We start from the raw sequence: 25988 nt of genomic DNA, 5'->3' as shown, positions 1-25988 counted from the left end.
TATAATCTGCTAATTGCAGTGTAGTGTAATAGGTACTGCAATTGTGGTAAGTACTGGGATTTTGCGAACAAGCTGGAAGAGTTGTGTCCTGGCTATTAGTGATACTCACTGAGATCCTGGGGCTTCTTTCTGACACATGCTAGGATTGCATTTCTTCACTTCTTTAAAGTTAGGCATGGCTTACTTTGGCTAATGAAATATGAGTGGAAGCAATGCAAGTCACATCTAGGTGGAAAAGGCTTTTTCCTCCATCATGACCAGCAGTAAGTATTCCAGACGGTAAAGGATCCACTGGGCTGGAACCCCAAGGGAGGATGATATGGAGCAGAGCCCCTGGTTAATGTGCAAGAGACATAGAGTGTGCATCAGAAATAAACCTTTATTTGTTTAAGCCACTGAGATTTGGAGGATGTTTGTTATTGCAGCACAAGCTAGCCCCTACTGACTACGATATGCTTTACTCCAGACTTGGAGAACTAGAAGTTTCTCAGTGTGCACAAGGCTAAGCTGAGACCCAAAGAATGAGTAAGAGTTGTCCAGGTAAAGAATTGAAGGGAACAGTGTTCTAGAGGTAAAAGTACATGCAAAGCCTGGGAGCAGGATGAGAATTCAGCATGTTTGGGGAAGAGTTTTTTTCTTATTTTTCAAAATACAGTAGAGTAGAGGAGTCCAACAGAGCTATGGAGACTATGCCGAGTAGAGGTAATACTAATTACTTATCAAGGATATTATTCCAAAGGGTTTCTAACTGGTTTATGTGGGCTCTTGGACACAGAATGGAGAAATAAAGAACCAAATTACTGTAAGCCAAAATAATGGAACTTGTCCTTTATGGAAAATTCACCAGCAAAGGTCTCCTCTTTCCAGAAGGGGTATTTTTTTAATTTAAATTTTTAAAATTTAAATTCTAGTTACTTAATATACGTGGTAAATTGACTTCAGGTGTAGAATTTAGTGATTCATCACTTAGAGATAACACCCAGTGCTCATTATAAGTGCCCTCCTTAATGCAGATTACCCATATAACCCATCCCCTGCCAACCTCCCTCCATCAACCCTCCATTTGTTCTCTATAGTTAAGAGTCTCTTATGGTTTATTTCCCTCTCTCTTTTTTTCCCTTTCCCTACGTTCATATGTTTTGCTTCTTAAATTCCACGTATGAATGAAATCATATGGTATTTACCTTTCTCTGACTTATTTCGCCTAGCATAATACACACTAGCTCTATCCCTGTTGTTGTAAATGGCAAGATTTCATTCTTTTTGATGGCTGAGTAGTATTCCATCATTTGTGTGCGTACGTGTGTGTGTGTGTGGTGTGTGTGTACACACACCACATCTTCTTTATCCATTCATCAGTCAATGGACATTTGGGATCTTTTCATGATTTGGCTATTGTTGATAATGCTGCTGTAAACATTGGGGTGTGTGTGCCCCTTTGAATCAGTATTTTTGTGTCCCTTGAGTAAATACCCACTAGAGCAATTGCTAGGTCATAGGGTAATTCTGTTTTTTTATATTTTTGTTAAGGTTTCTTTTTATTTTTGAGAGAGAGAGAGAGAGAGAGAGAGAGAGAGAGAGAGAGAATGAGCAGAGGAGGGGCAGAGAGAGAGGGAGACACGGAATCAGAAGCAGGCTCCGAGCTGTCAGCAAAGAAGCCTGACGTGGGGCTCGAGCTCACAACCTGTGAGATCATGACCTGAGCCAAAGTCGGACACTCAACCGACTGAGCCACCCAGGCACCCCTCTATTTTTAACTATTTGAGGAAACTCCATTCTGTTTTTCAGAGAGGCTGTACCATTAGAGTGCAGCATTCCCACCAACAGTGTAAGAGAGTTCCCTTTCTCCATATCCTTGCCCACATCTGTTGTTTTCTGTCTTGTTAATTTTAGCCATTCTGACAGGTGTGAGGTGGTATCTCATTGTGGTTTTGACTTGATTTCCCTGATGGTGAGTAATGTTGAGCATCTTCTCATGCATTTGTTAGGCATCTGCATGTCTTTGGAAAAGTCTCTGTTTACGTCAGAAGGGATATTTATATTCCTTATATTCTTGCCTCACTTTGCAGTTACTTCTTTGTATATAGACTCAAATGAATTTTTTTGCCTTATTAAAGTCAGTTATGCCTGTGTCCATGCATATCTACCATACTGTAAGCTCCTTGACGGCAAGGTCCATATCATTTTTATTTTTATTGTACTGTATTTTGCATTGTAGGTAGTCAATAAATTCCTATTAAGACAGCTACCACTATTTTAGGAGTCTAAAACCAGCTCACAGCCTTGACTAGCTTCTAAATAACTGCTTGAAAATGGAAATAAATCTCTGTGCAGAGCTGGGGATATATCCATTTAAAAATGCTCCAGAAACATACTGAAGTCTTTTGATGACAGTGAAGGCTGTGGACTTATGAAATTTGCCGCCCAAGACCTAGATTTTAGAGCTACTACATCCTGGTTGTGAGTCCTCAGGTTTAACTTTCATCAGGTTGGTTTCCTAACTTGTGAACTGCAAGGAAAGTCTGCCCTACTCATCTCTCAAGAATACTGGGGGACCCAAAAAATATGAGAATTTTAAAGTGCTGTAGAATATGATATGATATTCAGGTTACTGCTGTTAGCAGCATGGCTCTTGGATCATTAGAGGAAGTGGATGTCATGCAAAGCCTGTGCAGTTGATTAGACCTGGGTTTGAATTCTTTCTTCAATTAATAGTTCAATTTCAATAGTTCAATTTCTTCAATTAATAGCTGCATAATCTTGGTCAAGCAATAAAATCCCAGCATATACCAATTTGCCACTGATTTAAACTAGAATAATGTACTTATCTTATATAAATACTCTTAGGGAAGGCTGGCATACTAGAAGGGCATTGAACTTCGAAATCGTATAGGCAGAGTTCAAATCCCACTTCTACCACTTATTAGACAGGTGACTTGGCATGTTAATTAACCTCTTAGAGCCTCAATTTCCAGATCAATATGATGGGGATGGTATTACCTCGTTTCCCAAGGTTAAGAGACTACCTGAAGTAGAAAATGCTGACTAATTATGCCTCTGAAATGTTAACATGTCTGTTTATCACAGAGCAAAGTCCATCCCTAAAAATTCTAAACTCATGCCATTCGTGGAAAAGGCTCGCTAAGACTCAGAAACTTGTACAGGGGACTCTTCCCTTATCTCAACATAGAGAAATGACTGAATGAATTTGAAATTAAACCTCTTGTCAATCTGAATCTGTGACTCACCAGACCAGACATGATCCCTCCTGTTCATCTGGAGGGATCCAAGGCAGCTCATGAGAACTCATCATCTTCCCTTTCTCTTTCCTTTCCGGGGAGTGACAAGGACTTGTTTTCCCTGGGGTCGTACAAGGAATGTTAGGAGAAAAAAAAAAAGACAGAGAGAGATCTGGGCCACGTTCCAATAGAGACCATGGCACCACATGGGCACCACAGTCAAATTTTTGTCTGTTTTCTGAAGGACACAATCTTGGCCCAATACAATGGCTTGCTGTGGTCATCTATCATGGTCCAGAGAGGAGCAGATCTGCCAGTGTGCCACGTCGCTCCTCACACACAACTGCTGATGTCCGTTCTTGACAAAATGGTGTGAGCAAGCTGTCTGCCAGGCCCCTGCATTTGCCGTGAGTGTGGTTTGCACAGTAGCATCGGTATCTCCTGCGATCTTGTTAGAAATGCAGACCCTCAGGCCCCACCTCAGACCCACTATCCCCATCTACAAGTTAACGAGGTTTGTGTGCACTTTGCAGTTTGTGAAGCACTTGGCTACAAAGTCTAAATAATGCCTGACACCAGGTGCCAAAGAGAGCCATTATGTAGGAATTACTGGGGAGGAAACCCTCAAATCTCTTCACCAAGATTCTTAAACTAGACAAGGTCCTCAATTAATGAAGCCCAGGTCTCCCTGCCCTACCACACATGTATACTACTCTGAATACAATAAAGACATTATTCACTTTCTAACAAGGATCTTTAGATTTTGGGAGTTGCATAAAATCATATAACTAGGCAGTCGCTAAAATGTAAAATAACCTTCCTTTTTTGTAACTATTGGTTTTGGCTGATAGAAGTCATGCATATAGTCATATTTCAGAGAAATTACCATGCCTTAATGAGAACTTTAGGTTGAAGGAAGACATTTCAGTCAAATGATACTGAAATTGATATGATCAAAATGAAATATGTGGCATATTTATCTAATCAGCTAGAGCTGCAATCGCTAACCATAGTCATTTACAGCTCAATCAACTCATCTAGTCATTATCAGCTAATGATACAATGAGTGATTACTCCCACATGGAGATAATAAGTGAGTTCATGAAAATCAGCACTTCTGTTATGAAAGTGTGACAGGTAGGACTGAAAATAAGGTCTTTGAATGCCGTTAGCGCCTCACTTACCTGACAAAAATCTAATAGGAAAAAATGGAATGGCAGAGATATAAGATGAGGTACAACCCTTTTGAAAAGCAACTTAGCAACGTGTATCAAGAATCATTAAAATGCTCACACCTTTTCATCATGTAAAATATTTCTTCTTTTTTCTGTTAGTTTGAAACAATATCAAACTTTCAAAAATTGGAACTGGAGTACGAAGAACTTCTCCTGTAGCGTTTGAGAGTAAGTTGCTGATAAGATACCCTTGTCATCCTTGAATATTTCAGAGTGAATTTCCTACAAATGAATACATTCTCCTCCATAACCAGAATACAACCTAAAAATTAGGAAATTAACATGGATGCATCACTATCCTCTTCTCTTGTCTTCACACTCTATTCAACTTTTGCCCATTGTTTCAATAATGTCTTTACAGCAAAAATATCCAATTCGGAATTACGTGTTGCTTTCAGCTGTCATGGCTCTTTAGTTTCCTTCAGTAAGAAACAGTTCCTCCTTCTGCCCTTTTTTTTCATGGTCATGCCACTTTTTAAGACTACAGACTTGTTATTAGTTTGGGTTAGTCTGATGTTCCTTTATAATTTGATTCAGGTTATATGACTTTGGTAAGAATATCAGAGAAGTGATGGCGTGTTCTTCTCGTTGAATCCTCTCAGGTGGCACATAATTTTGATTAGTCTCATTACTGGTTATATTACCTGCAATCACTTCATTGATGTGTTATTTACCAAATTTCTCTACTGTAAATTCTTTTTCCTTTGCAACTAATATCTGTTAGATAAGAAGTTACTTGGAAATGATATAAACATCCTTTACCTCACTATTTATTTATTTATATCATGTGTTTGTTTAGATTAGTATGTATTTATTCCTCTTTTATTCAATGGGTTTTCATCTGTTACCTCATTATTTGTTTTAATGCTCAAGTTGTCCAAGATTTAGCTAGTGGGAACTCCTTCAAGTTGGTTTTTATATTGTTTTGACATGTCCCTATTATTCTCTGAGGACTTTTTCTCTTTCTGGGACAGGATGTTTTAGGCTCATCATACTTTGCCTGCACCAGCACAGGAATCTTCTATTTTTCCAAGACTCCCTGGGTCCCTTTAGCAGAGAATCATATTTAGAAACGAAAATCTGGAAGCTAGATGTGTTCATTGCACAGTGACACTGGGAGCCATGACACCCAGGCCTCTTCAGTATCCAGAGCTAGAGGATGAATATCTATATATATCTAGAAATAAATAGGATATGGAGAGAGATATTTATATCTACATATTCAACCATGAATACAAACTGATACTTTCAATTTGAATCTGACACCACATGGTTTCTTGTAGTTTTCTTCTTTTCAGTAACTCCCTTCTTTGACAATGGGAAACTGGACTTACATTATTGTCAGTATATTTACTTATCTGGCTAACCCACTTGTGTGTAAGTAATTGCCAGTCACCGCTGCTACCCTTCATCCCCACAGGACACCTTTACTGTCCCTCTCTCAGCCTCCAGGGTTTCCCTCATCCCACCTACTATGCTTTGCTCCACGTAATAGCTTTTATGTTTAGCAGACTTAATATATTTGGAGTTCAATTTACTTATTTTTCAGGAAATTTTAGGAATATTTGATTTGTAGGATCTTATTTATCTCTAATAAATAATAACAGCCAATCAGAACAGAGTTCTCTTTTTTTTTTTTTTTAATTTTTTTTTCAACGTTTATTTATTTTTGGGACAGAGAGAGACAGAGCATGAACGGGGGAGGGGCAGAGAGAGAGGGAGACACAGAATTGGAAACAGGCTCCAGGCTCTGAGCCATCAGCCCAGAGCCCGACGCGGGGCTCGAACTCACGGACCGCGAGATCGTGACCTGGCTGAAGTCGGACGCTTAACTGACTGCGCCACCCAGGCGCCCCTGAACAGAGTTCTCTTAAATTCTCTTCAAGAGACTTTATAACCTAGATTATTACAGAGATAGGAAAACGTTTTGTATTCACTTTATGAAAGGTAAAAAACTTTCTGAATTGTAGACACATAGACACACATACATGTGGAGAGTGTACGTCTTCAGTCCTACAATTTTATTCAAAGGTTAATAGTAAGATAGCCACACAAAAACTCACAGGTCCAAATATCAAAGAACTGTTCCCTCTCCTGATGAGCATGAAATTCTAATTGGTTTGAGCCCAAAATAGACAAATGAGCAAACAAAAAAGACTAACAACCTAGATTTTCTATTTTTTCACCCATTAGAGAACAGACCTCTATAGTCCATTAATCCATTTACCTCTTTTACCAAATAGTCAGACAAGGAAACCAAATGTCACTAATTATTACTGCCACCATAACTTATTCCTCATGTGTGAACCAGAAACAAAATGCAAATATAAAATTAGTGGGGAGAGAGAAGGGGGGAAACGCTATAGGAGCACAGAGGCAGAAAAGTTCAAGTTCTATTACCACTTGAGATTTATCTCTGGCAGCCAAGAAAAGATGTGCCGGCTCTTAATCCACCCCTCACCCCTACCCTCCAGCTCCTCCTAATAGGTGTAGCTCTGTGGCAATGCAGTTTACTTGACTCTGACAGGGACAGAGGATTCCGTCCTGGTGGCTCAATTCCAAACTGTTGAAGGATAATTAAAAAGAAATACAGTCATGCCTCTGATACAAATACCAAGTGAATATGTACCAAAGATTTCAGGTAACTTATTAACTAATGAGGGAACCAGTAAGATATTATAACCCGTTTCTCTAATGACTTTTAGAAAAAGGAAAGAGAAAGGAAAGGGGGGAAAAAAAGAGAAAGATACAGAGGAAGAGAAAGAAAAAAGCACTTACTACATAATTTTAATTCAGACCCTTAATCCAAAGGAAAAATCTAAATAAAAAATACAGTTTATGCATAAAGATGTTCATTTCAGTATTATATTTAATAGATGCAAATTGGAAGCAGTCTAATTGCCCATCAATAAGGAAATGAATAAACAATGGTAAACACATGGATTATTAAGCAGTTACTAAAAATGGTGGTTGGGGACCTTCTGCTTAAGAGGGCAATTTGAGCACGTATTGAATCTGAGAACAACAAAATCTGGAAGCAAGTGCATGCTATGATTTCAGTAACCATATATTCCAGCTTACTTGGGACAGTACCAGTTTGTCCTTGTTGTGTGGTTATTAATCTCCCTTTTTGCTTTCAAAAGTGTCTCAGTTTAGATGATAAATTATATGGTCTCTTTAACTATCATGGGTTGGCTGCAGGATCAAATCTCATTCTCGGCAATTTTTCTGGGAAACCTCCTGGAAGAGGAGACCACGAATGATTAGAATCTTTCTGCAGTATTTACACTCAATTTATACTTAGATAGATCAGAGCAGTGGCTGGCATATTATAAGCACTAGAAAACGCTAGCTTTTGTCGTTATTATTACATTTGATGTGACTAGATAAGCTAAGTTCATATAGGGCACTTGCTACAGCTGTTCTTTATGAGAACAATCTTGGACTTGGTACACTGCCTGGAGTCATCTGGGCTTTCATAACGAAGATGTGGACAAAACTCACAAGCACAGAGGTGATGTTCTCTGCTGTAACTACTTCTGCTATAATAGCTCGTTCATTATTTTCCATTGGCTTCTACACATAAGAAAATGACAGCACATTTAAACTTTTCCTTTCTTCACTTCTTTGGACTAAAATGTTTGAATAGGGTCTCAACAATTTTCAGACTCATCTGAACTCATACAAGCAGACCAGCACATATCTTGTGGAAAACCTTTGAAAAGACAGAGCAATTCAAGAGAAGGGGACAAATCTCAGCAATCAAATGGTCTCTTATTACTGAACCAACAGATAAAACTGTGTAAGATTTCAAATAAGTGTTCTCATCAAGATGCAGGAGGAATGTGAACGTACAAAGCTAGAGAAGACATGAATAGAGCACTGTGCAGAAAATGAAGCTCAAAAAAGATGTTGTAGAGATGAAAAATACAAGCACTAAAGCAGAAGAAGCAAACTACAGGTAATTATAGGAAATTGATCGCTATTGATGTTCTCTCCTGACTTAGAGAAGATTTATGAGAAGAGATAAACTTTGAAGACAGGCAGCAAAAATTCAAAATATGTATACTAGAAATTCTAGAAGGAGAAGACCAAGCAGACAGAAGAGAAGTAATAATCAGAAGTTCTACCAGCTGATGAAAGGCTTGAATATTCAGAGCCAAAGGGCTGAGTGGCTGGCAAATTAGTGAGAAAACTCACACCTAGACAGGTTTTATTGTATTGTGGGGGGGAAAAAGGATTCCTCTAACTATTTACAAAGTAAAATGAAATGTCAAATTTCTTTACTGCAACACTAAATTTGAGAAGACAATAGAGCAAAAGCTACCAGAGGGTTGAAAAGAAAGGAACGGGACCTGAAAATCTGATTTCAAGTGTAGAAGCCTCAGAAAGATATAATCAGAAATGCAGATATGTTGAAACTACCAAAAACATATCTTTCTTTTAAAAGTAAAAATATTTCAGGATGCCTGGGTGGCTCAGTCAGTTAGGTGCACAACTCTTGATTTCCACTGAGGTCATGACCTCATGGTTCATGGGATTGAGCCCCACATCAGGCTCCACACTGACAGCACAGGGCCTGCTTGGGATTCTCTCTCTCCCTCTTGCGCTGCCCCTTCCCTGCTTACACTCTCCCTCACTCTCAAAAATAAATAAATAAACTTGAACAAAAAATAAAAAAATACAAGTAAATAAGTGAATCAAAATAAAGAACTCAAGAATAGATAAGGCTCAGTATAAAAGAAATGGTAGAAAAACAGAGACAATGCAAATGTTAAAAAGCAGCCTTCAAAAGCATCACAATGTAAATGTAATAATCAGCCTGGATATAAAAATCTCTGCTCATACCAAGAAAAGAAGTAAGACAGACGGAGAGAAAGGAGGTAATAGTATGGGAAATTATACAAATTTTATAGGAAGAAGTAAACATTTTGATGATTGATACTGACGAAGAAACAGGCTCAAACAATTTTTAGAAAATTCAACAATGTAGTTACGGAGACAAGCATACAGAAAAAACACCATTATTACATGGAATGTCAAAGAAACACAAAAGAATAAGACAAGATGGTACAAGAAAGCCCAACCATATTAGCTGAGAACCTCCTAGTTATAAAAAAAGAAAAAGAAAAGTGTAAGACTTGGAAAATTGGAGAAGAAAATTCAGGTTCCTGAATGGGAAAGTTTCACTTTGTACAAAGGTAAGCTCTTTCCAAATAAATCAATGAAATTACTGCAATTACAGTAAAAAAAAAAAAAAAAAGGGGCGCCTGGGTGGCGCAGTCGGTTAAGCGTCCGACTTCAGCCAGGTCACGATCTCGCGGCCCGTGAGTTCGAGCCCCGCGTCAGGCTCTGGGCTGATGGCTCAGAGCCTGGAGCCTGTTTCCGATTCTGTGTCTCCCTCTCTCTCTGCCCCTCCCCCGTTAATGCTCTGTCTCTCTCTGTCCCAAAAATAAATAAACGTTGAAAAAAAAAAAAAACTAAGGGAATTTTGGGAGGCAATCTCAACAATCTTATTTCTAAACTTTAGCTGTAAGTATAAATGAGACCAGCAAAGGCTATTTTGACAAATGACAGTAAGAAGTACACAAGAACAAGAAGTCTCTTGGGGCACCTGGGTGGACTGGCTGGTTAAGCGTCCGACTCTTGCTTTCAGTTCAAGTCATGATTTCACAGTTTTGTGGGTGTGAGTTCAGGGTCTACGAGTGCAGAGTCTGCTTGGGATTCTCTCTCTCTGACTCTCCCCCACTCACACGGTCTCTGTCTCTCTCAAAATAAAGAAACAAACTTAAAAAAAAAAAAAACCTTTAAAAATTTAAAAAGAAAAAGAATAGGTAGTCTCAAAGGCAAATTAATTGATGCAAAACGAGTTAAAATTTGATCCATAATTGCTATATAACATTAAATATATCACAAATATACACTAATATTTTAAGATACATGATGTTCTCATGACCATGGAATCATCAGTGACAACACTGGATGTATATATATACTAGGTATTTTCTCGTGCCACTTCCTGACATTCTCAGGTATAACTGATTATATCCCAAAAACAGATATCAAAAAATAACCACTATTTTATTTGTTCAATATTTTTCTTACATACACACCTAAAAATAATTGTTTAATTTAAATTAAAAAAACATTGTTTCATAAACAATATCTCCAGTATCAATTTTTTTTTTCAATTTTAGCAGAACATTTATTATCATTTCATGGAACACGAATTCTCTGTGGAACATAGTTTAAGAAACGCTGCTTGAAAATATAGTAAGATACTACAAATCAACAATCAACAAGAGAATGATGGTTATTTCCAATAGCAAATGGTCAAAGAACACTAATAGGTAATTAATAAAAAATTAAAACTGGCCAATAAGCAGATGGAAAATATTCAACCTTACTTCTAAATAGAGATAGACATTTAACTGAAATCTGATTTTCCACTTATTAAATGTAAAATGATTACATGTTATGCTCCCTACCAATGAAGGTACTGCTCTTACATGGTTGATGAAAATATGTATCAGCACAAACTTTGAGAGTACAATTTATCGTTAAGCACTAACATTTTGCTACAAAACTCCGCATCTGGGATGTACTTAAAGTCTTACTTAAGAATGTTTAGTTCTGTCTTATTTCTAATAAACAAAAATTAGAAAATGGGGGAACTGGCTAATTAACTTATGATGTGTGCACACAACAAAACACAAGACAGCCTTTAAAACACTCTGGAAGAGGGGTGCCTGGGTGGCTCGGTTGGTTGAGTGTCCGGCTTCGGCTCAGGTCATAATCTCACAGCTCGTGAGTTCAAGCCCCGCATTGGATTCTGTGCTGATAGCTTACAGCCTGGAGCCTGCTTCGGATTCTGTGTCTCCCTCTCTCTCTGCCCCAACCCAGTTGCATTCTGTCTCTGTCTCTCTCAAAAATAAACATTAAAAAAATTAAAAAAAAAAAACCCACTACATTAGAGGGGCACCTGGGTGGCTCAATAGGTTGGGCATCTGACTTTGGCTCAGGTCATGATCTCACGGTTCGTGGGTTCAAGCCCTGTGTTGGGCGCTTGCTGACAGCTCAGAGCCTGGAGCCTGCTTCAGATTCTGTCTCCCTCTCTCTCTGCCTCTCCCCCACTCACACTCTGTTTGTGTCTCCCAAAAATAAACAAACATTAAAAAAAAATAGTATGGAAGAGTAACAATGTCATGAACAAAATCAAAACTACTATAATGAAAAAATAAGATTTAAAACAATATAATTCTATTTATTTTTTGAAATTTTAACAATAGCTATTTTAGGCGACTGAATAAAGTTCTTTGATCTGTGCTTATTTCTATTTTCAAATAGTATTTTTATTTTTTATTTATTTTTCAAATAGTATTTGTTAAAATGATGAATCATCATTGTTGAGATTCTGTAAAACAATTTGGCAATACGTAGAAGGGCATTAAATATTTCTGTTATTTGATCTACCAGCAACCCAGCCTAAAATAAATATGAAACACAGACAAATGTTTGCAAGCCACGTTACTTAAAATATTATTTACAATAGTGAAAACCTGGAGACAACTCCAATGTTCAACACTATGAGTTGATTAAATAAATCCGGGTACTGTCCTCTCATAAAATATTAGGCAGTCGTTAAGACACGTGGTCAAATAATTTATAACAACAGTGGAGAAATACTTAGGATACAATGTTAAGAGATAGAAGTTGGTATTAAATTTATGTAATCCATTCTGTAAATATAGATTCTATAAGTAAAATAAAGAAATGCACTGAAAAATACTGAGAGAGAATGCACTAAAATTTAATAGGATTCTACCTCAGCGATTTTACATTTTCTTCACTCTACTTCCCTGAAGCGACCCAAACTTTTAGCAAGGAGCATAGATGAGAATGATACGGCTGAAACAGGTGAAAAGGTGGTTCCGAAGATTGTGCTGCAGCAAGATCATGTGTGACGAGTGGGAAAAAGAAGACAAAATGAGAGGTACCTTCCGTGTTATGGACTGAATGCTTGCGAAGTCCTGACCCCCAGCATGGCTGTATTTGGAGATGGGGACTCTCTGGAAGGACTTAAGGTTAAAGGAGGTCACAGAGGTGGGGGCTCTTAGGATAGGATTAGTGTCCTTACAAGAAAACACTGCAGAAATCTCGTTCTCTCCCTCTCCCCGAGCGCATGCTGAGGAAATGACACAACAAGAACACAGCCAAGAAAAGGTTTCACCAGAAACTGCATCTTGATCTTGGACTTGGAGTTTCCAGAACTGTGAGAAATAAATGTCTGTTGTTGAAGCAGACTCATACACTAGGTCAAAAAAGAAATCAGTCTTTTTAAAGTGGAAGGATATGCTCCAAAGAGTATTGGAGTATTGGTGCTGGAATACCTCCCTCTCCAGTTTCTAAACACAACAGGAAGAGAGCAGGTTATCTGGTGATGAATTGGGGGTCATTGGAACAAGTCTGAATGCTTCTGGAGAAGCACAAACTCAAGGTAGGCCACCAGGGTGTGGCTGCCCTTCTGCTGAACTACTGCCTTCAGGGCTGGTGCCTGATTTTTAAAGGTCAAAGGCCCAGAAACACAGTCAGAAGAGATTAACTAGATCTGTGAAGGCTCTTCCAGAAACAATGTCTAGGCTGGAGAGGGAACAGTGCCCTCAAGTAATAACACCTAACACCTTTGCTGTTCCCTTCTACCTCTCAGATTTGCATAGCAACTCTTTTAAAATAACAGATAGGCATTTTAGTGATTATATATCAGACCTCAATTTTCTCTTTCTTTCTTTCTTTCTTTCTTTCTTTCTTTCTTTCTTTCTTTCTTTCTTTCAGAGAGAGAGTGAGCGTGTGTGAGAGCAGAGGAAAGGGGCAGAGGAAGAGAGGGAGAGAATCTCAAGTGGGCTCCGTGCTCAGCACAGAGTCCAACACCGGGCTCGATCCCAACCTGAGTTAAAACCATGAGTTGGATGCTCAACCAACTGAGCCACCCAGGCTCCCTTAGACTTCAATTTTCTTTATCCTGCCCCATTCTAAAGAAAGAAAAGATGGCTTCATTTTCCATTTTCGTAAAAGGAGCTAGTAAAGGAGCAATGGGGTCACACATAATCTTATTATCAGGTAGGACACAAAAGTCATAGCAGATGTAGAGGCCCCAGTGAGCAAGCAAGAGGGAGTGTCAGGAAAGATGGCAGATGTTTGCCCACTGGAGACTGGGCTGCACACCAGGTTATCAACATTAATGTGCTCTTCCTAAAAATCTCAAGACTTTTTCATTAAGTGGGTAAAATTCAAATAACGTAATCTCTGCTTTTGCAAATTAGCCACAAACCATCTAGTTTCTTACCAATTACTTGATATTTTTATCTACCTCTAAATGTTACTGACCTAAAAAAAAAAATCTGATCAAAGGCTGTAGAAATTCTAACCCCTGCAGCAATTATTAAATTGGTCCACTCTGTGTCCTATGCTGACAAATTGTTATACTCTAGAGCCTGACGACCTACAAGTGTCTCAATTAGACGCATGGATGTAGCAGCGATGTTTTAAAGTTGTCTACACTTGACTTCATTCCTTTAAAACAATAACCAACCTGCCCAGCCCCTTAAAATCTTCTCAAACCTAATAAATAGAAATGTCTTTCCTTTTACACTCTAGAGCAGATGTGAGGACGACCATACCTCCTGGGTAGTCAACATTAAATGAAGATAAGCACTTTTGCGGAATAAATCTCTTTCTTGTAACCAGCTTCTCACATCAGGCTTCTCCTTATGCTGTGAAGATCCTTGCATTTACATAGAACCTTTTTATCTATTCTACTCCTTCCTCCATGTCTGCCCTAATGGGCCCTGGTGGTCTAGAACTGTATCAATTGAATCAATAAGGGCTTGATACTGTGTGCCAAACTCTTTCAAAGAGTAGCAGTTAAGACCTCTGACATCTCTTAGGCCATTAAATTGACCGCTTGAGGGAACAATGGAAATGTAAGTTATGGCAAAGTAATTTGGTATTTAGGAAAGTTTATTCCTGTCTTGAGAAATTACCTGATTGATATGTCTAGATGTCATGTTTCACACAAGACTGTGAATCTCCCAACATTAAAGACAACTTATGCTTTCCTGCTGTCCACACTACAGTGCCAAGCACTGTAAACTGTTAGGTTGAAATTAATTTTCTATCTGGATTAGTAGCAAATACGATGTTGCTATTTTTGTCCGGTGAATTCAGTGAACAAACAGAGGGAACTGGGTGTTTTGGGACCATGCCGATTCCTTTCCTGTTTTCCTACTGTGTGTTCTTTATTACAACAATATGCTTGTGTATGTGTGTGTGTGCACGCGTGCGTGCATGACAGGCAAGGTAAACTCCCTCTCAGCCTAAATGACAACAGAAGCAGTCTGACATCTAGCTTTCCTGACAGCTTGTATCTGAAACAGTCAGCTGCAAATTGCTTCAATAACCATTTAAGAGAGGTCATTTTTCTTGAACAAAAGTTAAACCATTTGCCTAAGTATTTATGGAGTTCCTTCCCGGTGCATAGTGAGACCTGGTTCCCCACGGGTGAAACAGTTGTTAGTGCTTCTAACAGCTTCCATCCCACCCAACAGGCTCTACAACAAGCCCTCAGCACCCATCTTTGGAAACATATGAATCTGAATCTCTCCAGAGGGGAGATGAACTGCTCTTAAGTCTCTTGGGCTGGTTCTGAGTGTCTCTTGATGCCTTTCCACCCACCTCCTTTAGACCCATACTTTGTTTGCAGTATGTGTTTGGTACATGAATGACACTTACATTTGGACATTGTCTCTCAGAAGTATGCTTCTCACCCACTACCAGCTCATGGTCTCAGAACCCTTGACCAAATCAGAGCCCCAACCTTTTTTTTTTTTTTTAATTTTTTAATGTTTATTTATTTTTGAGAGAGAGACAGAGACAGAGACAGACAGAGCGTGAGTGGGGGAGGGGCAGAGAAAGAGGGACACACAGGTTTCGAAGCAGGCTCCAGGCTCTGAGCTGTCAGCACAGAGCCCGACGTGGGGCTCGAACTCATGAACTGTGAGATCATGACCTGAACCAAAGGTGGACACTTAACTGACTGAGCCACCCAGGCACCCCGGAGCCCCAACCTTCTGACATGCTCCGTGGGCAAGGTCAGACACCTGGAATGCATTTTAGACTTGACTGTGTCACAAATAAAGATGGGCTTCCTATAGCAGTGAAACCTAATTATGCAATTGAAAGATGTTATAAATTTTTGTTTTTATTCTTCCAGGCTTTTAAGGGAATTGTAGAAAACAGTACCCATGAGGACCTGGTCTACAAGCAAAAAAAGAGAGAGAGAGGGAGAGAGAGGGAGAGAGAAAGTGAACGTTTTGTTCTTTATTTGCCCTGTTCGACCAGTTATCCCTTCAGTGAGGTCTTCCAATTACAGCCTGGACAGAAAAAGCCACCTGAAAGAAAGTAGAAACAAAGCTATTTCTTTAGTATTTCTGGCGGTTAAGAACATCAAGGCTTGACTCTCAAGCTGGAGTGTCCTGAGCGTTTGTAAGCACATCCTCCACCCGGTTTTAGAGGTTCTTAGAGGGTTATTCTTTCTCTCCTGCTACTTCTCTTTGTCTCGCCTGTTGCAGAAGCTTAATGAAAAGGCCCACATGGCTCCTATCTGGAAAGTATATGATAAATCACTGCAGACACGATTTCTAATGAATATGTTTTTGGGTGGCTTAAAGGAAAACGTTGTGTGAAAAACACTCAGAACATTACTTGGCACATAATAAGTATTCAATAAGTGCTATTTGTTTATTTATTTGTTTGTATGTGTCCCTACCATGGTTCCGGAGAGGATTTAAGGCAGTGTCTGAAAATAATCCCAAAGACTCTATGATATAATCTACGATTCTGGACTCCAGAGTAAAAACATGGACAACATTCTCCCTACGTTTTTCCCACATCTTACCATTCAGCCTGACCAGGTTCTGCTCGTATGTCTTGCAAGACATCTTCTATTTAAATTAATACATGTATCTCTAAAAGTCTGGCCCTCAGAGGGGCACCTGGGTGGTTCGGTTGGTTGAGCATCCCACTCTTTGGGCTCAGGTCATGACCCAAGGGAATGAGCCCCACATCAGCCTCTTCACTGAGCATGGAGCCTGCTTAATGTTCTCTCTCTCTCTCTCTCTCTCTCTCTCTCTCTGCCCCTCTTCCCTGCTTGTGCTCGCTCTCTCTAAAAAATAAAAATATATATATAAAAAAAGTAAAAGTCTGGCCTCAGAGAAGCAGTCTGCATACTGCACAACCTCTCCATTGACTATGCCACCATCCTTGGGGTTATGGTCCTTAGAGATAAGTACCACCCCCTGTGGTGTAGGCAGAATCGATACAAGTTGGAAGACCGTCAAAGGGATACCTGTGTTCAATCAGACAGCATGTGCCTAGACAGAATATACATATTGAGACAACGCAGGCAATTTGACAGAGCATCTAGTCCATTTACGTTCAGCATTATCATTGAAATATATGGATTTAGTGTTATTGTGTCATCTGTAGGTTTCATGCTTGTGGTGATGTCTCCGGTCCTTTGTAGTCTTTGCAATATTCCACTCGCAGAGTCCCCCTTAGGATCTCTTGCAGGGCTGATTTAGGGGTCATGACCTCCTTCAGTTTTTGTTGGTCTGGGGAAACTTTTCTCTCTCCTTCTGTCCTGAATGACAGCCTCACCGGATAAAGGATTCTTGGCTGCCTATTTTTCCTGTTCAGCACATTGAATATTTCCTGCCACTCCCTTCTGGCCTGCCAGGTTTCAGTGGACAGGTCTGCTATTACCCTTATGCGTCTACCTTTTTAGGTTAAGTCCTGTTTGTATCTAGCTGCTTTCAGAATTCTCTCTTTATCTTTGTATTTCAGGCAGATTGACAGAGAACCCAATCAGAAGTAGGAAGCATATCATCCGTGCATGTAAGCCAGGGAACTGCAGAGCGGTAACTGTGGTGGAAAGCTACCTAGTGCCTCGTGAGGAGATGCCAATGACATGCTTTTTTTTTTTTTGTTAATGATAAAACACCATGTACTTATCAGAATAGATTACTGAAGTATATTGAGTGGAAAATGAAATACCTCCTCCATCCCCTCACCTCTCTCCCTCTCCTAGCTCATTTCTTCTCTCCAGAGGGCACCTGTTAACAGTTGGAGATGTGTCCATTCTGATCATTTTCTATCCATTTAAAACCATGGAATACACACCAACTGTTTAAAAACATGTAAATAGGATCATATTATGTGAGCATACATTTCTACCACTTGCTTTTTTCACTTAAAAATATGTCATGGGAGTTGGTGGGGGGGTGCCCAGGTGGCTCAGTTAAACATCCGGTTCTTGATTTCAGCCCAGGTCATGATCTCACGGTGTGAGTTTGAGCCCTGCATGGGGCTCTGTGCTGAAAGCTCAGAACCTGGAGCCTGCTTTGGATTCTTTGTCTCCCATTCTCTCTGCTCTTCCCCCACTCACACTCTGTCTGTCTCTTTCTCTCCCGCAAAAATAAATAAACATTAAAAGCATACATCACGAAAATCTTTCCTTGACATTATGGTTTGATCTACTTGTTAAAAAAGAGATGTATTCCAAGTATAACTAAACCATCATTTATTTAACCATTTTCCTACCTATAAATGATTAGGTTGTTTCCAATATTTTGCTATGCAAAAAATGCTATAATAAACAACCCTGAATCCATATCACTGTGCACAGGTGTCTATGGAATGACTTGGTCAAAGGGGATAGTAATACTTTACAGGTGCTACCAAACTTACTTCTGTTATATACTCTGACAAGTTGTATACGAGATTACTTGTTTCTCCAAATCCTTATCAACAGAAAATGTGATTTGATCCTTAAACGTTTTGTCATTCTTGGAAGCAAAGAAAGCCGACTTTGGATTGTTCGACTGCCCCCTTTCAGTCCCGTATTCTTAGACATTTGCCTGACCAGAGCATGCTTCCTAGAAGTAACAACATGGTAAGAACAGGTCCAGTGGTGGTGCTCCCAGATTTTTTCTCCAGGAAAATCCGGAAGCCAGTGGGGTGGCGGCCCGGAGACTGCTCTGGAGCTGTGCTTGCCTCAGAGGCCACATTTTCTTGATATTGCATGTTATATGACTTGGCTTTTGGGACACGGACGAAGATTATGGGATGGCTGAAATTTCTCCCCGTTCCTTCCACCCTCCCAGCTGAGGCAGACGTGGAAGTGTTGGGAAGGAGCCTGCCACCACCCAGTCCGTCTGAAACAGACAAATTCTTGGTGGTGAAAAGAATGTTATATTCACATTCACTTCCATTTATACCACAGCAATTTGAATTTCTGGAGCAAAAAAAAAAAAAAATTAAGACGGACATAAAATGCCCGAGCAGTCTGGTTTTTATTTGACTTCCTCGCCTGGCCACCTGGAAGTGGCTAATGCTAGAATACTTTCATATCAATGAACTTAGCTTCTATGGGAAATAATTTTGCATTTATAGAAAAAAAAAAACCCCGTAGAATATGTTATCCCAGTATAGGCTGGTGAATATTACAGTTCCTAAAAGGGGCTTTGGAGTTTGATGTGGCATCAACTATATTGAGTTCTGAGCAGAGATAACCACTGGGGTGGCCTACTTCACTATCGGTTTGAGAAATGGCTACTGTACCACATGATTTGGGGAGAGTCAGAAAGAGGGCAGCTGGGGTTTTCCTTGCTGTGAAATCAAAACACCTCCCAAGTACTTCTTCTTTTAATCCTGAACACAAACTTCCTTCTAATTACACGACCGACCATAGCTGAACAGTGTGAGATCCACTGTGAAATGAATATTACTAATGTAAAAAAAACCCCAGCATATCCATCTTTTAAAAATTTAGTATCTTAATGTGATCCATGACTTAGTCACCTTTTGTACTGCTTTCTGTTTGATTATAATTTTATCTATTAATCATGTTAATCCAATAGACTCTGCCTTAATCAAATGTGAGTCAATTACCCAGTTCCTCAAATTATATTTTTTAATGAAAGACATTTTTTAAAATTGAATGCCAATTAGGGCCAAGCCAAACTTGTTCATAAAGTTTGGGTTATCGCAGAACAGTATGAACCCTTGACGATACCTGTAATTCCAGTTCCTTCTGACGCGGGCGTGCTGTGTGCTTTTAGACACAGCCATTAACCTCTCTGTAATTCCCGGTTTTCCACCTGTGAAATGAGGATAATGATACTTCTGGCTTGGGAAATGATTTTATGACTCTTAGTTGAAAAATGCAGCTAGAATACCAATTTTTTTTTTTTAAAAAAAGCCTTATGTAATTTTGCTCTTAATTTCTTACCATAATTGTTTTTGTTTTTCCTTAGCACCAAACGGCTTTTTGACATCATTAGAGAACTATATACATAACTCCGCCGAGAGGGAAGTCAGACTGGGAAGGGTCTCTGTAGAGCAGATTCTTTACCACGAATGACTACAGACAGTGACAAGGATACTCTCCCCACGGGCTCCCCAGAACTCTGCTGGGAAAGGCTGAAATGCTGCTTCCTAGGTCAGCAGACGAGAGTCCCAGGCTTCATCAAGGAGCATGTTACAGACCCAGAAATGGGGAGTGGGGGGGCAAGAGTGCAGAGAGGACTAGCTCACGGTTTAAGGGGCTCCATGGTTGGGTTTCTGGGGTCCTTGTGCTCCAATGATAGTCCAGAATGTGAGTCCAGAGTTATTATGAATTTTCAGTATGATTCTAAATGGAGTCTACAAACCACTGCTTAAGGATTGAACTGACTATGAGGTCAGAGGCTCAAACCTTGGGCTGGGACTGATCCGGGGCTCATCTCCACCATTTAATCAGAGAGGAAAGAGATCTCATCAGCAGACAAGTGTTTCTGCTTCTGGTCTGCAAAGCTAGCTGCCATTACACTGTCTGAAATTAGGGATCTGGACTTGTCAGGAAGAGGGCTCTTTCACAGCTGTTGAAGTTTAGGGAGGTAATGATAGTGATTTCATTCCCTTTCTTTTCAGCTCCAAGTACTCTCCTCCTCTGGTATTTTGCTCTGTTGTTTAGTTGAAATCACGTTAGTGTATTACAGGCTGATCCAGCTGAGTGCATTCTGCAGAGAAACAACAAGGAGCCTGGTGGTGGTAAAAAGCTCTCCTAATGGCAGGTGGCAGCAAGGCGCATTAGTGCTTCTTGATGGACAGCTAGGAACCACTGTCAGTTTCTACGTTCTGTGCCGCCATGGTTCCAAGGAAAATCACTTGTATTAATTAACACCAACGAGGGGCTACCTGGGCAGAGAGCTTCTGGTCCATAAAGAGGCCTGGGCAGCTGGCTGGGTAAACTGAGATGTTCCCATCCTTCTGCTAATACACTTTTGAAGCCGTTCCACTTGAACTGAAGCCCCACATTCCCAAGGTACTCAAGGCCACTTGGAGATGACATTCTACAGGAGTAGCTATTTCCGAATTGAAATGCTACTGATTGTGAGCAAAACTTCCCATTTGTATATAGTCAGAATGAAAGGCTTTTGCACTCCAGCCCTGTGATTATTTGAAAATCTCTTTTTGTGCTTCCATCAGGCTCTGGTATTGATGGCTGCCACGGGGACGCAGTGTTACTCACTGCCAGCAGGCAGCATGAAACTCAATCGTGGGCAAACATCTAGCGTTCTGGAATGCTCTAGTAACCTTGCTGTTGACTCTGAATGCCTGGGTTCTGGGTCCTGACTCTCCTCCCACTCTAGCCCCAGCAAAGGGGCCAAAGAACATCTTGTGAGGAAAAAAGAAAGGCCCTACTATGCTTGAGTTAGATAAATAAAACTTTCTGTTCCAAAATGTACAATTCTCTTAGATGTTTAGCAGTGGAATGATTAGGTCAAATAAAGTGAATACTTTGAGGCTTTTGAGAGCCAAATTTGTTCCAAGGTATTGTGTTCATTACAGTTTAATTCTAGCTATATTTTCTCCTTTGAGAATTGTCTTTGAGGTATTTTGCCCATTTACCATATCAGTTTTCATTTTTCTCTCGTCGATTTGTGTGAACTCTGTTCAAACTAAAGATGCCAGCTCTCTGTAATATTTGCTGTAATTATTGTCCTAAGGCTACTGGGGCTTAGGCTTTCTAAGGCTTTCTTCACATACAGAAAATTTTGCTTTTATCAAATAAAATCCATCCATGGAGCCCCTTTCTTTTCTGACTTCTTGGCAATGGTATTTCAATAAATATTTATTAAGAGTGTATAGTGTGCCAGGCATCGTGTGTGCCCTGGCCTCCAAGAACTTGCAATCATTATAGGAGGATATGACGGCATAGAAAATCTCACCATATTGGACTGGGGAGACTTCCATTCTGGAATGATGGCCAGCTTGGTACTCAAAGGAAACCTTTGGCTACTGAACAGTACAGGGGTTCTAGAATTATATCCTAGAAAGGACGCACTCTTGGACATATTGTTAGTTTTATAAGAGGTACAGGAAGACTCTAAAGATCCCTCCTTTTCAAATAGAAAAAGGGTAGGATAGGGCCAAAGTGGCTAGCAACAAGAAGGAGGATGGTTACCTGACCACAACTGTGTTGTAGATGGTTATGCGGCCTTGGGCCAGCCAGGATGGGAAAACCGACCTGGTACTACCCTGAGAGCTGGGCAAGAGAGGACCTCTTGTGGGCCCATGTGTTAGAGAAGGTTCTCACATCATAAAAACACACACACCAAGTGCCGACACAGCATCATCGTACGCTACACAACCACTCTCATGACTGACTCCATTAAGGCTCCAGACTTGTTCAGGATAGCATCTAAACAAAGGGTGATAAAGTCTAACTGTGGTGAGGTTTGGGTTGTTGGAGATGGATACTGCTTTAGAAGGCAGGGAGGATTCGAGGGGACAGAAGACTTTAGGTAAAAGAAAAAGTAAGTTAATCTGCTTGTTAAATCCTTTCCTTTTGAGTGAGTGCAAAATGTCCTCACACAATAAATATTGCTCCGTAGTCTCAAGTGTCCATTTTTTGTCTTTGTGTCCAGTGTGTGGTTGTAGAGGGACTCACAAATTAACACAGTATTTGCAACAGCCGCACATGACGGTACAGAAAAATTTCCAGTATTAAACAAGTCGTATTACTCTTTCATTCACAGATTTGGAGGCTTAATACAGCACATGCAATGTGTGATACCTACTGATTCGTTATATTAAAAACTAGCGAGACATCAAGGACTAGGTTTCAAATGATCTTACACACATATATAACAATAATTAAAAATTCTAAAATTTACACTATAAAGTTTCAGTTTCCTGAAATAGTTCTGAACTGTATATTTTGGTGGGCAAATATTTACATGTATACTTTGAGTGCAACGGCAACCTATTTATTTACTTACTTATTTATTAAAGTTTTAAAATTTATTTTGAGGGACAGAGAGAGCAGGGGAGGGGCAGAGAAAAAGAGAATCCCAACATGGGGCTCCATCTCACCAACCCCGAGATCAAGGGTCAGATGCTCAACCGACTGAGGCACCCAGGAACCCTCACTTTTAAAGTTTTTAGATCATTAACGTTAGTGGAAAACAAATTATGTAAGTGTCTTGATTATAATATAATAAGTGATTTTTCTGAAAGACAAATTTCAAATGATTTCACTCATGTGGAATTTAAGAAACAAAGCAAATGAGCAATGGGGCAAAAAACAGACAGGGATAGAGAGAGACAAACCAAGAAACAGACTCTTAACCGTACAGAATAACCTGATGGTTATCAGAACGAAGGTAGGTAGGGGGATGGGTGAAATAGGTGATGGAGATTAAGGAGAACACCTGTGATGAGCTCTGGGTGATTTATGGAAGTGCTGAATCACTATACTGTGCACCAGAAACTACTACTGCACTGCAGGCTACTTAACTGGAATTTAAAGAAAAACTTAAGGGGCGCCTGGGTGGCGCAGTCGGTTAAGCGTCCGACTTCAGCCAGGTCACGATCTCGCGGTCCGGGAGTTCGAGCCCCGCGTCAGGCTCTGGGCTGATGGCTCAGAGCCTGGAGCCTGTTTCTGATTCTGTGTCTCCCTCTCTCTCTGCCCCTCCCCCGTTCATGCTCTGTCTCTCTCTGTCCCAAAAATAAATAAACGTTGAAAAAAAAAATTTAAATAAAAACTTAAAAAAAATAAACTGATCAAGAAATTTAAAAGAATAAGTGACTTTTCGGAAATGAAGGCAAAAAAGTAAATCTAATCAAATAAGTATATAATCAGTTATGAATTATGGTGGTTTTTATTTCATTCCTCAGTCAACATTCACTACCTTATCAAAAGAACACCTGGAGAGATGCAATGATAGTTAACTTCAGGGGCGCCTGGGGGGCTCAGTCGACTGGGTGTCTGACTCTGGATTTCAGCTCAGGTCATGACCTCACAGTCATGAGATCGACCCCAGGCTCCGTGCTGGTCACGGAGCCTGCTTGGGATTCTCTCTCTCCCTTTCCTTCTTTCCCTCCCCCACTTGCATGTGCTCTCTCGCCATCTTTCTCTCTCAAAATAAACATTTAAAAAATAATTACCTTCAGTTGTTATTACAATTCTGCCAACTTTAAGTGACATAAAAACCGTAATTTTACACAAAATCTTCTGCTTTGTTGGGTGGATGTCTATTTTTCAAAGTAGGGGGATAGAACATGTTTTATGTATAGTGTGTAGACTTGATTTATAGCTTTTATGCATTTAGATATGGAAATACAGACATCCCAGTTTTACCCTTTCCCAAGCCGCCAAACACGTCAGGGGAAGACTTGCCTACATTTTCAAGGGGTCTGAAGGGGTCAGGTTGGTGGCTTTTAAAAAAAGTGTCTATTACATGCACTGTGAAAATTATACATGTCAAAACTTTCACTAGGATACAGTGAAAGAGGTATTTTATACATTTAAGTGACTGTGGTGGAAAAGAATTTAACAAATGATGTCTAATTAAAAAGGTTTAAAAGGTAGAACAGAATAAACCAAAAAATGTAAAGAGAAGGACATAGCAAAGGTCAAAGCAGTAACCAATGAAAAAACCAAATGATAGCATAAAAGAACCAAAAGTTGCTCTCTTAAAAAACAAATCAAAGACATTTTCGGTAACACTGATCAAGAAAAGAAAATAGAAATAATCACTATATGGAAGAAAAGGGAAAGATAACAATACATACAGGTGAAATTTTAAATATAATTAAGGAATACTACAAATAATTTTATGCCAGTTGAATTAAACAACTAGACGTAATGGACAAACTCCCAGAAAAATACAACTTAGAAAAACTGATTCAGGAAGAAATAGCTTCAATTGTCCCTTAATAATAAAAGAAATGAAAACAATCATTAAAAATCTTCCCATAAAGAAAACACTAGTTGAGTTCTAACAGACCAAACTAATATTCAACCAACTGTTCTAGAAATACAGAAAGAGGAAATACTTCCCAACATATGACTTATTTTTCTGACAAGAATAGAGAAACTGCTCTTTCTTTTTTAATGTTTATTTATTTTTGAGAAACAGAGGAGAGAGAGAGACAGAGCGTGAGCAGGGGAGGGGTAGAAAGAGAGGGAAACACAGAGTCCAAAGCAGGCTCCAGGCTTCACGCTGTCAGCACAGAGCCCAATGAGGGGCTCGAACTTACAAACCGCGAGATCATGACCCAAGCCAAAGGTGGGTGCTTAACCAATTGAGCCACCCAAAGCTTACATATCTTTGTACCAAAACCAGACAAGGAGAGACTGAGAATGGAAGATTATAGGATTTTTATGGAATTTCAGGTACAGACATATTCGTTTTCTTCAAGAGATTTGATATATAAAATTTCTTTAAATGTTTATTCATTTTTTTTTTAATTTTTTTTTTTCAATGTTTATTTATTTTTGGGACAGAGAGAGACAGAGCATGAACGGGGGAGGGGCAGAGAGAGAGGGAGACACAGAATCGGAAACAGGCTCCAGGCTCCGAGCCATCAGCCCAGAGCCCGATGCGGGGCTCGAACTCACGGACCGCGAGATCGTGACCTGGCTGAAGTCGGACGCTTAACCGACTGCGCCACCCAGGCGCCCCTGTTTATTCATTTTTGAGAGAAGGAGAGAGACAGAGTGCAAGCGGGGGTGGGGCAGAGAGAGAGGGAGACTGAATCCGAAGCAGGCTCCAGGCTCTGAGCTGTCACCACAGAGCCCTATGTGGGGCTCCAACCCACAAACCGTGAAATCATGACCTGAGCCGAAGTTGGACGCTTAACTGACTGAGCCACCCAGGCGCCCCTCATATAGAAATATCTTTACAACTGTTTAATTAAAAATCTTTCACTTGAATTCATCTAGAATTTACTTAAATATGTGACATGAGCTGAACACACACATATATAAACCTATTTCCCAAAGAGCTAACCTGTAGTTCTCTCACTAGATAAATAATCTTTTCAGAAAAAGTGAGACTTTATTACCAGGAATTTTTATTAGTAGGCATTTTAACACATGCTGACTCAGTTACTTGGGGTTTATTCCTGG

Source organism: Leopardus geoffroyi, chromosome B3, assembly GCF_018350155.1.
Source record: "Leopardus geoffroyi isolate Oge1 chromosome B3, O.geoffroyi_Oge1_pat1.0, whole genome shotgun sequence".
In the NCBI taxonomy this organism is placed as follows: domain Eukaryota; kingdom Metazoa; phylum Chordata; class Mammalia; order Carnivora; family Felidae; genus Leopardus; species Leopardus geoffroyi.
Note: the sequence above shows the minus strand (reverse complement) of the source record.